This window comes from Acomys russatus, chromosome X (genome assembly GCF_903995435.1).
Source record: "Acomys russatus chromosome X, mAcoRus1.1, whole genome shotgun sequence".
NCBI lineage: Eukaryota > Metazoa > Chordata > Mammalia > Rodentia > Muridae > Acomys > Acomys russatus.
In genome coordinates, this window is record NC_067169.1 from 95,674,188 (window position 1) to 95,689,999 (window position 15,812).

At 38.8% G+C, this 15,812-nt stretch overlaps 1 pseudogene; it reads left to right on the forward strand.

The window, feature by feature from the left end:
* Positions 1 to 4,510: 4,510 nt before the first annotated feature.
* LOC127185621 (Y-box-binding protein 1-like) lies at positions 4,511 to 5,465 on the forward strand (annotated as a pseudogene).
* The last annotated feature ends 10,347 nt before the right edge of the window (positions 5,466 to 15,812 follow it).

Genomic DNA, 15,812 nt, shown 5'->3' on the forward strand with positions numbered 1-15,812 from the left:
TTAGTTGATAGATGTTTGAAATGTTTTCATTTTCTGGCTGTTATGTATAGAGTAGAAATAGACATCGATGAGCAGATAGCTCTCCTGTAGGATATAGAGTTGGATGAATTCCCAAGAATTGTAGAGAAGGATCATGTAGTAGATCTATTTCCAGTTTTTTAAGAAGCATGAGATAAGATATGTAAATTGAAATATGTTCTCCATTGTCTACCACCTTTATTTTTTAGATCTTTTTGTCTTGGAAACAGTAGATGTTCCTCTGGTAAAGCAGTGTGTCTGGTTATTTTATTTTATATATTTATTTAATACATTTGGGGAATTTTTTAAATTTTTCTTTGAGACAGTGTTTCTCTGTGTCACAGCTCTGAACGTCCTGAAATTCACTCTGTATACTAGGCTGTCCTCGAACTCACAGACATCCATCTATCTTTCCCTGCAAATTAGTGCTGGAATTAAAGGTATTCACTACCATTCCTCATCTGGAGATATTTTAAGGGATTTTTTCCTGGTCTTTTTGTTTCTAATTCATTAATTTCAGCCCCAATTTTGATTATTTCCAGCTGTCTCCTCCTCTTTGGTGAGCCTCCTTTCTTTTGTCCTAGAACTTTCAGGTGTGCTGTTAAGTTGCTAGTATGATATCTTTCCAATTTCTTTATAAAGACACTTAGTGGTATGAAATTTCCCCTTAGCACTGCTTTAATTTTGTCCCATAAGTTTGGGCATGATGTGCCTTCAGTTTCATTGAATTCTAAGAAGTTTTTCATTTCTTTTCTTAAATTTTGTTCCTTACCCAGATATCATAGAGTAGAGAGTTGTTCAGTTTCCATGACTTTGTAGACTTTCTGTTGTTATTGAGTTCCAGTTTGAATCCATGGTGGTCTGATAAGATGCAAGGGATTATTTCCATCTTTTGGTATCTGTTGAGGTTTGCTTTGTGACCAAGTATATGGTCAACTTTGGAGAATGTTCTGTGATGTGCTGAGAAGGTGAATTCTTTTAATGTTAGAATGAAAAGTTCTCTCTCTCTCTCTCTCTCTCTCTCTCTCTCTCTCTCTCTCTCTCTCTCTCTCTCTCCCTCTCTCTCTCTCTTTCTCTCTCTCTGTCTCTCTGTCTCTCTGTCTCTCTCTCACTCCCTCTCTCTCTCTCTCTCAGTTAGGTCCATTTAATTAATGACCTCTATTAGTTTTATTGTTTCTCCATTTAGTTTCCACTGTGATGATCTATTTATTGGTGAGAGTGAGGTGTTGAAGTCTCCCACTACTAATGTGTAGGGTTTGATGTGTGATTTAAGCTCTAGTAATGTCAGACCCACTTTTTCTAGCCTGTGCAGTCTCCAGTGGGCCAGCAATGGCAGATGCTGGAGATTTTGCAGCACAAAGCTCCATCTGGGCCCTGGAGGTCAGAAATTGCACTCTCATAGGGCCTGCTGTAGATAGACAGCAGCAGGTTGACTTTCCGTGCACAGACCCAGGGAGTTTTCTGTGTATTCTCTGGGTGGCCTCAGGCCAGACCCAGCCATGCTCTGCACAGTTTGCACTCCTCTCACCTGTGGATCAACAGCACTGGTGTCCTGTATTTCTCATCTCCATCCTTAGGTGGTTGTACAGTCACTGTTGTTCTGTTGATCAAAGAAGGCGTGTGTTCCTATCAGCCACCTTGGATCCACTACCACATTTATTGTCTTAATATGTATCCATATCTCTCCCTTTGTCTTTTTCCTCCTCTCCCTTTACATGCACACACACACACAAAAATATATCAGCTACTAAATAATATCATTCTTCATTCTATTTTGTAAACTACTCTTTTCTGTCAACAGTCCACCATTTTAGGGTTTTTGCGATATATTCAGTCAGTAGAGTGCTTGTCTAAGATGCCCAAAGCCCTGGTTTTATCCCCAGAACTGTATACAGCCAGCCATACTGGCACACTCCTATAACCCCAGCACCCCAGAGGTGAAGGCAGGGGAATCAGAAGTTCAAAAAGTCACCCTGGGCTACATACTGAGTTCAAGGCCAACTTCAGATATAAGACCCTGTTTCAGCAACAACACTTTAGGCTATACCTTCATGCTCTTTACCACTATACCGCACCACCCCTCGCCTCATTAGCTTTCAGTAAGTTTCTATAAATCCTGTCATTGGACCCCTTTAGGTCCAAATTACATGTGCAATCCTGTAATCTCAGTATTTGGGAGGCAGAGGCAGGCAGATGTATGACTTCGAGGAAATCCTGGCCCACAAAGAGACTCCAACACAGCCAAAGCAACCAAGGGAAGGGAAGCAATGTTGTATGATTAATGTCAGTCTGAGTACAAAGACATAGCAGTCTAGACTTCTTCAAACCCCACACCCTTTCTCTCTCGTTCTTTCTATCTCGTTCTCTCTCTTTGTGTCTCTTTCTGTCTCTCCTAAACAGGACAAAACTCCTATTGCAAGGTAGGCCTAGTCAGCTGTTGGTATTGAATTCCGGAAAACAAATAGCTATGAGTGTCTCATAGGGATGAAGGAGTACACAATGGCCATGCAAGTCATGTGATGATGGTTGCTAATGCCCAAGGTATCTGAACATCAGACCCACAACTTCTGTCTCCTCTTACAAAGGGACCGTGAGCTCTCTGGGAGCAAGATTGGTAGGCCTGAATAATATTTCCATTTATTCTTTGAAATGTGTTGTTTGAGATATGATAATTACCCTTACTTATGGAGGATTGCTGTCCTTTGATATATGTTCTCAGATATGTAATGATGAAATCAAGGTACTTAGTACTGCCATCGATTCAGTTTTTAATACACCTACAAGCTAGGAAGTTTCACACTCTCAATCTGCTGCTTTTTTCTCTAGCATGCAGAGAGCTTAGCATCTGTCTGTTGTAGGCAGAGGCCTTGAGTCTGGAGATCAGAAAAGTACATCACAGCGTATACCACAGGGAGGGAGAGGGCACTGTTGCAGTAGTCAACAAACAGTAAATGTTTCATTCATTCATTCAATTGATATTTATTGATATTTATTATATCAATATATAATAATCTAATATTATATATAAAATATTATAATACTATAATATTATTGATATTTATTGAGTAAGCTTCTATTGCATTATTAGGAAGTCTACAAGGCTCTAAACACACACACACACATCATCATCATCATCATTATTCTTACTGAATTCTGAGCTTTTTAATATTTTTGTATTTCTTTATATTTGGTTTTTCTCCACAGGGTTTCTCTATGTACTACCCCTAACTTTCTGGACTCACATTGTCGACCAGGCTGGCCTCTAACTTATAGTAATTTGCCTGCCTTTGCCTCCTGAGTGTTGGGATTAAAGGTGTTCACCATCATGCCCAGTTCTGAGCTTTTTAAAAAATTGTTTATTTTTATTCATGTGGATGGTGTTTTACCTGCATTTAAATCTTTGTAAGGGTGTCAGATCTCATATTTACAGACAATTTTGAGCTCAGAATCGAACCCAGGTCCTCTTGAAAAGAACCTAATTCATTTGTCAATGCAAATATTTATTGTCTAATTATCTTAGGTATCCTTTATGCACAACCATATTTTCTACAAGTAGTACATGACGGTATTATTTCTTCCTTTCTAAGACTTTAGGGTTTTGTTTCTTTCCCTCCTCTCACTCTACCAGCTACTATTTTCAATCCACTGGTAACAAGGGTAGAGTGTTTCCATAGCCTAGTGCTCAGTAAGCTTGCCTAACCATGATATAACCAAGGGAATCCTTGTCCAGTTCTGAATTTCGTGAAGTGAGCTGTTAAGTATGCTTGCTCCATGATTTTCTGACAGATGAACATTTATCATAATTGTAAAAAAGTCCCTGTCCATCTTTATCCTCCTATCAAAGAACATAATTGAAATTGGAAAGTGGAGTATATGAGTTTCTTTTAAGCATCTACATCACTCATTTTCCCTAATTTATTAACTAAGGTAGAATTTCCATAATAGTTGTTTGTTTGTTGGTTTGTTGATTTGTTTGTCTTTGTTTTTCCAGATAGGGTTTCTCTGTGTAGGCTTGGCTATCCTGGACTTGCTCCTTAGACCAGGCTGGCCTGAAACTCGTAGAGGTCAGTCTGCCTGTGCCTCCCAAGTGGTGGAATTAAAGGTGTGCCACACCATGGCCTGACAAAGGAGACCCCTAATAGTATTAATAGCAAGGACAGCAGGTACCCTCACCTTGTTTATGACATGAATGGAAATGACTCTAGAACTTCATCTGAATTCTATTTAGAACTTTGCTCTGTATCCAGGATCTTTATGCTTATGTCTGTGAGACTGGTGGATGTCTCTTCTCAACTTACCTTCGTTTCCTTCTATGAGAGTCGGAGTTGTGACGTCCAGTTGTCATTCTCTAGATAGTACAATTGGTAGTGGAAACCAAGAGCGGGCCCCCAGAGAGCCCTGAGGGCCCCACAGCCCATGGCAGCAGAGTCACCATCACAACCAGGAAGAGCCTTGGTCTAGGCTGCCTGGCCCAATCACCGACACTTCAACCATGAGAAGAAAGGCCAAGACCAAGAAGTCACCTACTACCTCCACTGCTGCCCTCAGTGCAGCAGCCACCAAACCCAGCTCCAAGGAGAATGGCACAGACAGTGGTGGCCCAGAGGGCCCACATCAGAGGCACCTGCCTGCCAGGACAAGAAGGTCATCCAGACCAAGGTTTTGGGAACAGTAAAATGGTTCAGTGTAAGGAACGGATATGGTTTCATCAACAGAAATGACACCGAGGAAGACGTATTTGTGCACCATACGGCCATAAAGAAGAACCATCCCAGGAAGTACTTTCACGGTGTAGGAGATGGAGAGACAGTGGAGTTTGATATTGTTGAAGGAGAAAAGGGTATAGAGGCAGCAGATGTTACAGGCCCTGGTGGTGTTGTGGTTCCAGGCAGTAAATACGCAGCAGACCGGAAGAATTACACATGCTATGGAGGTTGGGGGGTCCTTCACGCAACTACCAGCAAAACTACCAGAACAACCTGAGTGAGGAAAAGAGTGAGGGATCAGAAAGCTCTTCTGAAGGCCAGGCCCCAGAGCGCTGTACATTTCCTAAGTGAAGTTTCCCACATTACTTCTGTGGAGATGCTATGGGCGTGGACCACAGTATTCCATTCTGCTTGTCCAAGGAGAAGTGATGGAGGGTGCTGACAACCAAGGTGCACGAGAGCAAGACCGAATATGTATCAGGGCTACACACCACAATTCCGCAGGGGCCCTCCTCGCCAAAGACAGCCTAGCGAGGACCACAAGGAAGAGGACAAGGAACATCAAGGAGCCTCTGGGACCCAAGGTCAGCAGCCACCTCAAGGTCAGCGTGGCCGCAACTTCAGTTACAGATGCAGATACCCAGGGATCTGTAAGCCACAAGATGGCAAAGAGACAAAAGCAGCTGTTCTACCACTGGGAATCCGCAGGCTCCCCAGGCTGAGCAGGGCGGGGCTGACTAAATGCTGGCTAACCATCTCTACCATCATCTGGTTCGGTCATTTAACAGGAAGAAATGAAAATGAAATTCTAGTAATAAGAAAAGAACAATGATTAGAGCTGAAGACCTTACTCTCCTGCTTTTACCCTTTGAGCAGATACTCTAGAACTATCTGCATTGTCTATGCATCATCGGGTTTTTTATTATTTTTCATAATGATGTCCTTTTTTTTGTAGTGACAAATATGGTTTTTTAAAGGCCTGATTTTCTCAATACACGTTTAGTGGTGTTTAAATTGTTAAATATCTGCTCAAGTTGAGATTTTAAGAACTTTATTTTTAATTTGCAATAAAAATTTACAACTTTTAAAAAAGTCAATAAATTTCAAATATGTGTTAATAAAGGACACACACACACACACACACACACACACATATATATTCATTCTTGTTTGTTTGAAACAACATCAGTGAAGTCATGCTAGAATTCCATGCCACACTCTGGTTACTCACAAATCAGAGAAAAGGAGAGGCAGCTAGAAGCAGGTAGGGAGAGAGGAGAGCGACAGATGGAGGGAATAAGGGAGGGAGGAAGCAGAGGAGCGGGTAATGAGGGAAAGTGGAAAGAGGGAGGAGAGAGAGAGATAGTAATATTTCTTTAATGAATATGGGTGCTCCCCTTTTTGGGGGCATAGATAATCAGAATTGGGACATCACCTTGGTGTCTTTTCATTTGATGAATATGAAGTGTCCTTCCCATATCTGTTGATTATCTGTGGTAAAAGTCTGCTTTATTAGATACTAGAATGACTACACCACCTTGCTTCTTGGGTCTTTTTGCATGGAAAATCATTTTCCAGCCCTTTACTCTAAGGTAATGTTTATCTTTCTTGCTGAGGTGTGTTTCTAAGATGCAGCAGACTAATGGGTTCTGCTTTCCTATCCATTCTGTCAGCCTGTGTATCTTTATTGGGTAGTTAGACGACTGAAATTAGAGATATTAATGACCAGTGGTTGCTGCTTCCTATTTTTTGATGTTGGTTAGTAGCAGAATGTGTGTGTGAGCTTCCATTATTTTGGTTTTGTGGATGTGGGGTTATTTATTTCCTTTGTTTTCCTCGGTAAAGTTACCCTCCTTGGATTGGAGTTTTCCTTCTAGTATTTCCTGTAGGGCTGTATTTATGGCTAGGTACTATTTAAACTTGGTTTTGTTGTGGAATATCTTGCTTTCTCTACCTATGGTGATTGAAAGTTTTGCTGGGTATAGTAGTCTGGGCTGGCATCTGTGGTCTCTTAGTGTCTGCATGAAATTTTTCCAGGCCCTTCTGAATTTTATAGTCTCTGTTGGGAAGTCAAGTGTAATTCTGATAGGTTTGCCTATATATGACTTGGCCTTTTTCTCTTGTAGCTTTCAATAGTCTTTCTTTGTTCTGTATGTTCTGTGCTTTGATTATTATAGTGGTAGAGGAATTTCTTTTCTGATCCAATTTACTTGGAGTCTATAGGCTTATTGTATGTACATGAACATTTTATTTTAGGTTGGCGAAGTTTTCTTCTAAGATTTTGTTGAAACTATTTTCTATGCATTGGAGCTGCAGTCTCCTTTTGCTTCCTATCCTATTATTCTTAAGTTTGGTCTTTTCATAGTGTCCCTGATTTCTTGCATGTTATGTGTCAGGAGCTTTATTTATTCAACATTTTCTACGACTGTGGTATTGATTTCTTCAGTCATGTCTTCTATTCCTGTGATTCTTTCTTCCATCTCTTTTATTCTGTTGATGATTCTTGTGTTTGCAAATCCTGACCTCTTCCCTAGGTCTTCTATTTCCAGGATATTCTCTGGTTGTGTTTCCTTCGTTGTTCCTATCTCCATTTTTATGTCTTGAATCCTTTTTATTCATTTAGTACTCCTATTTGATTGTAGTTTCTTACCTTTCACTAATTTCTTTAAGTGATTTGTTCAATTCTTTCATTTCTTACTTTGTGTATTCCTGTTCTAGTTTGAGGGATTTATTTTCTTCTTTAAGGCCTCTATCACTTTCATTACCTCAGATTTGAAATCCTTCTCTTATATGTCAGATGTGATATTATTTCCAGGGATTGTTATGGTGATGGGAATGCTGGTTTCTGGTGGTATCAAATGGACCTGAGGATTGTTTCTTGTATTTTTACATTGACCTCTTCTCATTGTGATATCTCTGGTTGTAGCATGTGCCCAGTGCTTGCTTGGACCCCAGAAAAATCTGTGGATTTTTGTGTTACCTGAGGTTATATCCACTAATATTCCTGACTGTGGTGTCTGCATGGTGCTAAAACCTACAGTGTTCTTAAGGTGTTTTTAAGGTCCCAGCTTTCTCTGCACCTTGGGGAGTTCAGGAGCTGCCTGCCAGCCAGGCATGTGGCAGTAGCATGTGTGCCCAGTGGCTACTTACTTTCTCAGTTTTATGTCCTGCGTTTAAATCTTTAAGATATTTTTTCAGTTCTCTTTTTAGGTGATGATCAATAAGCATCTAGCTTCATTCTCCTACATGTAGATATTTATTTATTGACAATAATATCCTTATTCTTAATAATTTTTAAACACTAAATGTTTTCTGTAATAAGCATATTCAGCAGGGAAAGACATGGAAGTAGAAGGAGAAGGAAAAAGGGTTGTGACAGTTAGAAGAGGACAGCCAGTGATCCACAGTGAAAATGTGTTTCACTAAATAAATTAATAGCGTAGATATAATTTTGGATTTCTTTAAAAACACAGGAATGTCATATGAATGTTTTTGTTTTACTCTCAAGTATAGGTTATGTGCTGCTTCCGATTTTCCACAGTAGTGTTCTTTTATTTGCTTAGTGCTCTAGCAAACACGTAATTTTGCTTGCTGAGGATAGTTTATGTTTGGAATTCTGGGAACTTTTTGGAGGATAGATAAATATGACATTCCCAAGAGAAGTGGCAGCTGCTTACTCCTGCTATGGAGAATAAGATGGCTGGAAAATCATAGAAATTCAACTTCCTATGATTCCTAAATGCTAGTATTAAATGTGTTTTCCACCATGCCTAAGCTACACCATCATTTGTAGACTCTTCTTCTGCATTTGAAGAAACTAATTCTTTCTATTATAGTTGACCTACCCTGCTATTAACAACTTTCATTGTCTTTTTGTTTTATAATAGATTATTCACCTCATTCACTTTAATTTAATTGTTTTTCAATGTTTTAGGAGAAAGCAACACCTCCATGTATACTTGGGAAACACAAATTTTCCGTGATAGGAAATGAATAGCCTTAAAATGCATGGGAAAGGAAGGATATGTGGATCTAGAAAGAGCAGGCAAAAGTAGGAGAGGCATGGTGAATATGATCAAAACACACTGTAAGAAATCCTTAAAGAACAAGTTATTTTTATATTTGTTAGTATTCTGTTAAGGAAATGAAATGGCTTTCTGTATCTCTTTAAGATCATTGAGTTTACTTAAGTAAACTTTTAAATTCTTACAGCATTCTCTTACAGGATTACTTACTGGTTAGTTATGACCACTTGTTTTGACTAATAATTGAGTCCATGGTTTCCTTAAATTTCTTGATGGTAAGGTATATTTATTGGACAGTGATGTCATCTGGACGCTGAAATATTATTTCTTATAGTCTTCATAACCCGAGTGTATCTATATTTCCTTAAATTCTAAGTAGAATGTATAAATTCTCAGCCTACAAGATTGTGTATAAATCTATATTTGCCATATCTCTTTTCATGTGCCACTGCTGTTTCAGTACTTCATGGCAAGCCAAATCCAGTTTTATTCTGAGTATTCTGTTCTCCAGAAATATACAAGGAAATGCAAATAAAGAGTATCCTGTTCCACAAGTCATTTCTTGGGAACAGGGTAGACCCCAATATCTCTTCTAAATTTATTGGCCTTTTGCCCTGGCACCTGAATGATTTGTTTGAATTTGAAAAGAGTCACAATGGGTAGATTAGACCCAGGCTACTCTGTCACATCTATGATCAAGACCAGTCATATATTGAACCCATAGGTCATGAATATATGTACAACATTGAATAAAGATCAAGACCCACAATTTTTGTGTTTCCTATTGTAGCAACTGACTCAGTGATTCAGACTGCTGTAACTAGCTACAAGTTATGCTAACCAATAGAAGTCTAATATAATGGGGCCCCTTGTCTTTTGAAATTCCATAGGCAACCATAACGGAGTTTCCAAGATCAAACTACACAAGCTCCACAATAACTTCTACACCAAAGCTTTGGGCTCACTACCTTATACGATCTCCAGGGAATGAATTCATGTCCTCAAGATTGATGTAGTGATGAAAGGAGAGCTTTGATTACTTTGAATAATTTTAGAATTGTGCTTTCCTTATGTTTATAGCCATTGGAAAAGCCCAGATTGAGTTCATAAATGATACAGGCTAACCCAAGACACTGTAACTCGTTCATATTCTTCAACTTTATGCCAAACTTCTAAAGCTCCATAATTATTCATTATTATGCATGTGAAGCCTAGGGCTGGGGATAGAGGTTGGAGATAGTGCTTTAATGGTGAAGCTACTGCTAAACTTGGTGCTACATGAAAGTCAAAGCCCCTGGGACCTTTGCAATTACAGAAAGAAAGGGCTCTGTTTTCCAGACCCACTCCTTGAATCAAACTGACACATATAAATGTTGGGATAACCCCACAAAAAACAGAAATCTCTACCAGATTTGCTATAAAAGCTCTGTTTGTGAGCACTGGCCTTAGAATCTACTCAGGGCTTGATCTCGCCAATCCATCCTGACACTGGGCTATAAGACAAAGCCTTTATCTTGTGTCCTTCCCTGTCATCTTATGCATGAGAGTTCTGTTCTTTACACATGGGATCAAGATTGGGAAATGCTGATAAAATCAGTCCTTTTGCTATCTACTCATCTCAGCCTACAGGTATTGGCCTAGTGGTAAGAGTGTTGGAGTTTGTCCAAACAGTGGGAATTATATTGGTAAGTCCATTAAGTCTCTTATTGGGTTCCACTTCTGTGTCTTGGTTTTAATTCTCCCTCTCATTCCCAAATGGAAGGTATTTTTCCCTGTTGTACTATTTGAAGATGTAAAATGGCTGTGATTTGGGAAACTTCTCTGAATTTTCTATGTCTTTTTTGCATTGTTAGACTAAAAGGATTCCCTATGTTTTCACAACTTAGCTCTTTGCTAATCTGAAAGTTTGCCTTTGTGATAACTGTTTAAGTTGATGTACCTCTGTTTGGGTAGATAATTGACAAAATACCTCAGTCAGTGCCTTGCCTTATCTTATAAATTTTTGTTAGACTCTTTTCACAGTTTCTGTTCAGTATTAGAGATCACTGAGTTCCCTTAAAGTATTTTAAATTTTCTACCCCACAGTTCTCTCATACTTATTACTACCTGATTAGGTTCCAGTGCCTATTTAGAAGGTTAATGTTTGCTGAAAAAAATGAGGTTTGTTAACATACAATGTCTTGGAATTTAACACAAAGAACTTACTTCTGAAAATTGATAGGTTCTTGTTTTCATGCAATATACCCCAACTTTAGTATTTATCTCATTCTTCATAATCTTATTTGGGTGTGTTCACCCACCCAGAAACTTAACCAGACTTACTACTTTCTTTTTTTTTTTTTTTGGTTTTTCGAGACAGGGTTTCTCTGTGTAGTCTTGGCTGTCCTACACTTGCTTTGTAGTCCAGGCTGGCCTCGAACTCACACCGATCCGCCTGCCTCTGCCTCCCGGGTGCTGGGATTAAAGGCATGCGCCACCAAGCCCAGTGGGAACTTGCTACTTTCTTTGAGTCTATGTTCTCTTATATTATTTCTACACTAAGTAATACCTAGGTCTCAGTTTTCAGGGATACTATTATTGGTATGTTGTAATTGTTTCAATATGAGTGGCAGTCTAAATCCAACTTTGTTTATAATTTACGATATGAGTGTTTTTCCAAATAAAAAAATATAGTACCCATCTGTAGAGAATGACCGGTCCCTTGGCTAGATCTGGGTAGGGATTCAATGTTTACTGCACATATTGTCCTTGGTTGGTGTCATAGTTCATGCAGAACCCCTGGGCCCAGATCTGCCCATCATAATGTTCTACTTGTAGGTTTCTAAGACCCTTTGGAACCTTCCATTTCCCCATTCTGCCATACTTCTCCTGGTCGCACTCAGGGGAAGGATAGCAGGCTACCAAGAAGAGACTATATACAGGGGGAGGAGGTCCCCCTCAGTCAGAGTCATAGGGGAGGGATGGAGGAATGGGAGGATAGAAGAGGTGGCATAACAATTGAGATGTTATATGAATGAATTAATAAATAAATTAATTAAAAATAAATTAATTTAAAAAAGACTGAATAGAAAAAAAAAAACAATATATTACCTAAGCCTCACTTGGGGGCCAGTCATGGCCCAAATGCCTCATCCATAGGATAACGCTTATTGTATTATTTCTAAAGTTTTACAAAATCATAGTGCATAGACCAGTTTCAGAATCTATGGCCTTCCTATGACACCAGTGTTACAACATTTGCAATACACTGAGCCCCCTGCCAATGCTAGAACAACACAGGGCAATGGCCCATGCCCACAGATAACAAAATGTTGTCAATTAAATGCTACCAAGTGTTAGGGTTTGCCAAGTCCACACTTAAATTTAGGTTCCTTATGCTCACTAATCTGTCCTGTCCCTACAAAATGGGACCTAACATCATGTCATGTTGACTGATATTGTATGTTCTGTAAGTGCAGGTCATCTGAGCTAACATTAAGCTGCTTTGCATATTATTCTCACAGATGAAAGTACCTGGGCAGCCTCAGCAGCACACTGAAGACAAAACTATAGTAAGCAGTGGTATCTAATGCTACTTCCATCAGGACTTGATTCCAGGACTATTCTAGAGCTTTAACATGGTAATGGCTTTGCTGTCTCAGATTTTGGAACAGGTAAAATAGGTATACCTTTGGTCACAAAGGTTGATCCTAAGCTCAGTCAAAGCTGAGTCTCACAGCCTATCAGGTCTCATCCAGATAACCTGCTTACTCTTCCTCTGTGTGCCACCAGGCCTCCCCAACAAGGGGAAGTGGTCAGACAGGGAACAGCAGAGTTCATATCAGTCAGTCCCCACTCTCCACACAACTGTAGAGAATGTGTTGTCCATTGGCTAGATCTGAATAGGAGGTCAAGATTTACTGCATGCATTATCCTTGGTTGGTACAGTAGCTTGAGTAGAAATCTTTGGGTCCAGATCTGTCCACCTTGTTGGTATTCTTATAGGTTTCCAGGACCCTCTGGACCCTTCCATTTCCCCATTCTCCCATACCTCTCTCACCTGGAATCCCAATAGGAAGTCCCAGCATCTATCCCAATCCTCAGCTAAATGAAGACTCTCAGAGGACATCCCTGTTGGGCTAGTGTCCAACTGTGAGTATATACCATGTGTATCTTTCTGGGTCTGGGTTAACTCACTCAGGATGATCATTTCTAGTTCCATCCATTTGCTTGAAAATTTCAAGATTTCCTTGTTTTTAATAGCTAAGTAGTATTCCATAGTGTAAATGTATCACAGTTTCTTCATCCATTCTTCTACTGAAGGACATCTAGATTGTTTCTAGGTTCTGCCTATTACAAATAAGGCTGCTATGAACATGGTTGAGCAGATGTCCCTGTTGTATGGTGGAAGATCTTCAGGGTATATGTCCAGGAATGGTATGACTGGGTCTTGGGGAAGAATTATTCCCAATTTCCTGAGATAACATCAGATTGATCTCCAAAGTGGTTGTACAAGTTTGCAATCCCACCAGTAATGGCTGTATCTCAGCCAGCACGTGCTGTTACTTGAAAATTTTATCTTAGTCATACGGGCAGGTGTAAGATGGAATCTCAGCATCATTTTGATTTGCACTTCCCTGATGAATAGGGATGTTGAACATTTCCTTAAGTGTTTCTCAGTCATTTTGATATTCTTTTTTTAATTCTTATTCATTTTTATATATTTTATTAATTTATTCATATTACATCTCAATTGTTATCCCATTCCTTGTATCCTCCCATTCCTTCCTCCCTCTCATTTTCCCCTCACTCCCATTCCCTATGACTGTGACTGAGGGGGTCCTCATCCCCCTGTATATGCTCAGAGGGTATCAAGTCTCTTCTTGGTAGCCTGCTATCCTTCCTTTGAGTGCTACCAGGCCGCCCCTTCCAGGAGACATGGTCAAATATGGGGCACCAGAGTTTGTGTGAAAGTCAGACCACACTCTCAACTCAACCGTGAAGAATGTCCTGTCCATTGTCTAGATATGGGTAGGGGTTTGAAGTTTACTGCACGTATTGTCCTTGGTTGGAGCCATAGTTTGAGCAGGACCCCTGGGCCCACATCTGCCCATCATAATGTTCTTCTTGTAGGTTTCTAGGACTCTCTGGATCCTTCTATTTTCCCATTCTCCCATGCATCTCTCACCTAGAGTCCCAATAGGATGTCCTCCCCTCTGTCCCACTTTCCTAATAAATGAAGACTTTCATGGGACATGTCCTTTGGGCTAATGTCCAGATATAAGTGAATATATACCATTTGACTCTTTCTGCTTCTGGGTTAACTCACTCATTATGATCATTTCTAGTTCAATCCATTTGTCCACTTTGATATTCTTTTGTTGAGAATTATCTGTTTAGCTCTGTATCCCATTTCTTAATTGGGTTATTTGGTTTGGTGATGTTTAATTTCTTGAGTTCTTTATATATTTTGGATACTACTCCTTTGTCAGATGTAGGGTTGGTGAAGATCTTTTCCCAGTTTTATGCTGTTGCTTTGTTCTGTTGACTGTGGATTTATAATATAACTATAATAATTCTCCTTTTCCTTTCCTCACTTTCTACTTTCTACTTCTCCTTGCTCTCATTCAAATTTATGCCCTCTATTTTATTAATTGTTATTACAATGTTATATGCATATATATATGATGCTAGGTGTGCTTAATAGTACTTTCATATATGTTTTCAAAACTTACAATTTGATATTGGATAACCAGTTGGTGTGGGGAAGACTCTTTCTCTCAAGTTCAGCATTCCTTAGTCACCTGTAGTTCTTTAAGGTTGTGGCCTACTGGGCTTTGCTTCATCTACTTTTGTGTGTCTATTGTTGTTGTTTTTGCTGAGCTTTTGTGTAGGCAGTCATGCTGGTATTACTTTATGGGCATAACTTATGATATCACTTGAAGACAAAGTATCAGAGTTGACTCCATGATCTTCTGTCTCTTCATTTCTTTTTGGATAGTTCAGCTTCGATATACAGAAGAACTTTTTTTTTCTGATTAATTTAATAGCAAACTCAGTGTCTGACAAACTTATAAATAAATCTGCAATGTGAGAGGCAGTTCTGTGTTTGTAGCTGGATTCATAGTTGATGAATCTGCTGCCAAGGTATAGGAATATTATCTCAGAATAACACTATTCAGTAATGGACTCTTGACCTTGCACTTGAGCTTCAAATATCACACATATTTTGTTTTACCATGGATGTCTGCCACTGTTGCCTATTTAGTTCCTATGAGGATTTAGAAATAGTGAATGTCTTGTTTGGCTCCTTGTTGAAGTCATATGCTTGGAAATTTTCATTTATGTTTACTGTTACATATCTATAACAAAATTAGTTTGTTCTTTCTGTGAGTAAAATATAGGAAAAATAATTCACCGTATATGTTCTTGTCTAATTTATTACTATTTCCCCTCTGAAATATACATGTTACCATGTTGATAGTATAATATTGAAAAAAGTACTCTTTTATACTAAAACTTGAAGTTGTATAGTGTAATTCCTAAAAATGTTTTTGATATTTGGCAATTTTAAGTTTTTACATTTTCACGTAAATTATAAAACTAATTGGCTTACTTTTTATAAAAATAGGATTTTATTTCAAGTTGTATTTCATGCATAGATACATTTGAGTAGAATGGTTACTTTAACAATATTGAGTATTTAAATAAAAGAATATACCACATTTTTTAGTTTCTTTTGATGTCTGTATCAAAAGATTTTTATGCATTGCATGTATAGATATTTTCTGTGTTTTTATGTATTATAGTGAGTACTTTCGAGTCACGGTTTTATTATAGAAGCTGGGCTTATCTTGAATTCAAACTCGTCAATCTCAGCCTTCTATGCTAGGTTTGCAAGAGTGTATACTATGCCCTGATATAATTTATACACTTAAAAACTAGATTTGAGGTTGTTCATTAGCATTTGGCTTATATTCACTGACAATACAATTATAGTACTTTTAGTTGTTTTCAATTCCTTGGGGTTTTCGATTAAGCAGATATATTGTTTCAATAGGCTAAATTTAGATTTTCTTTTCCA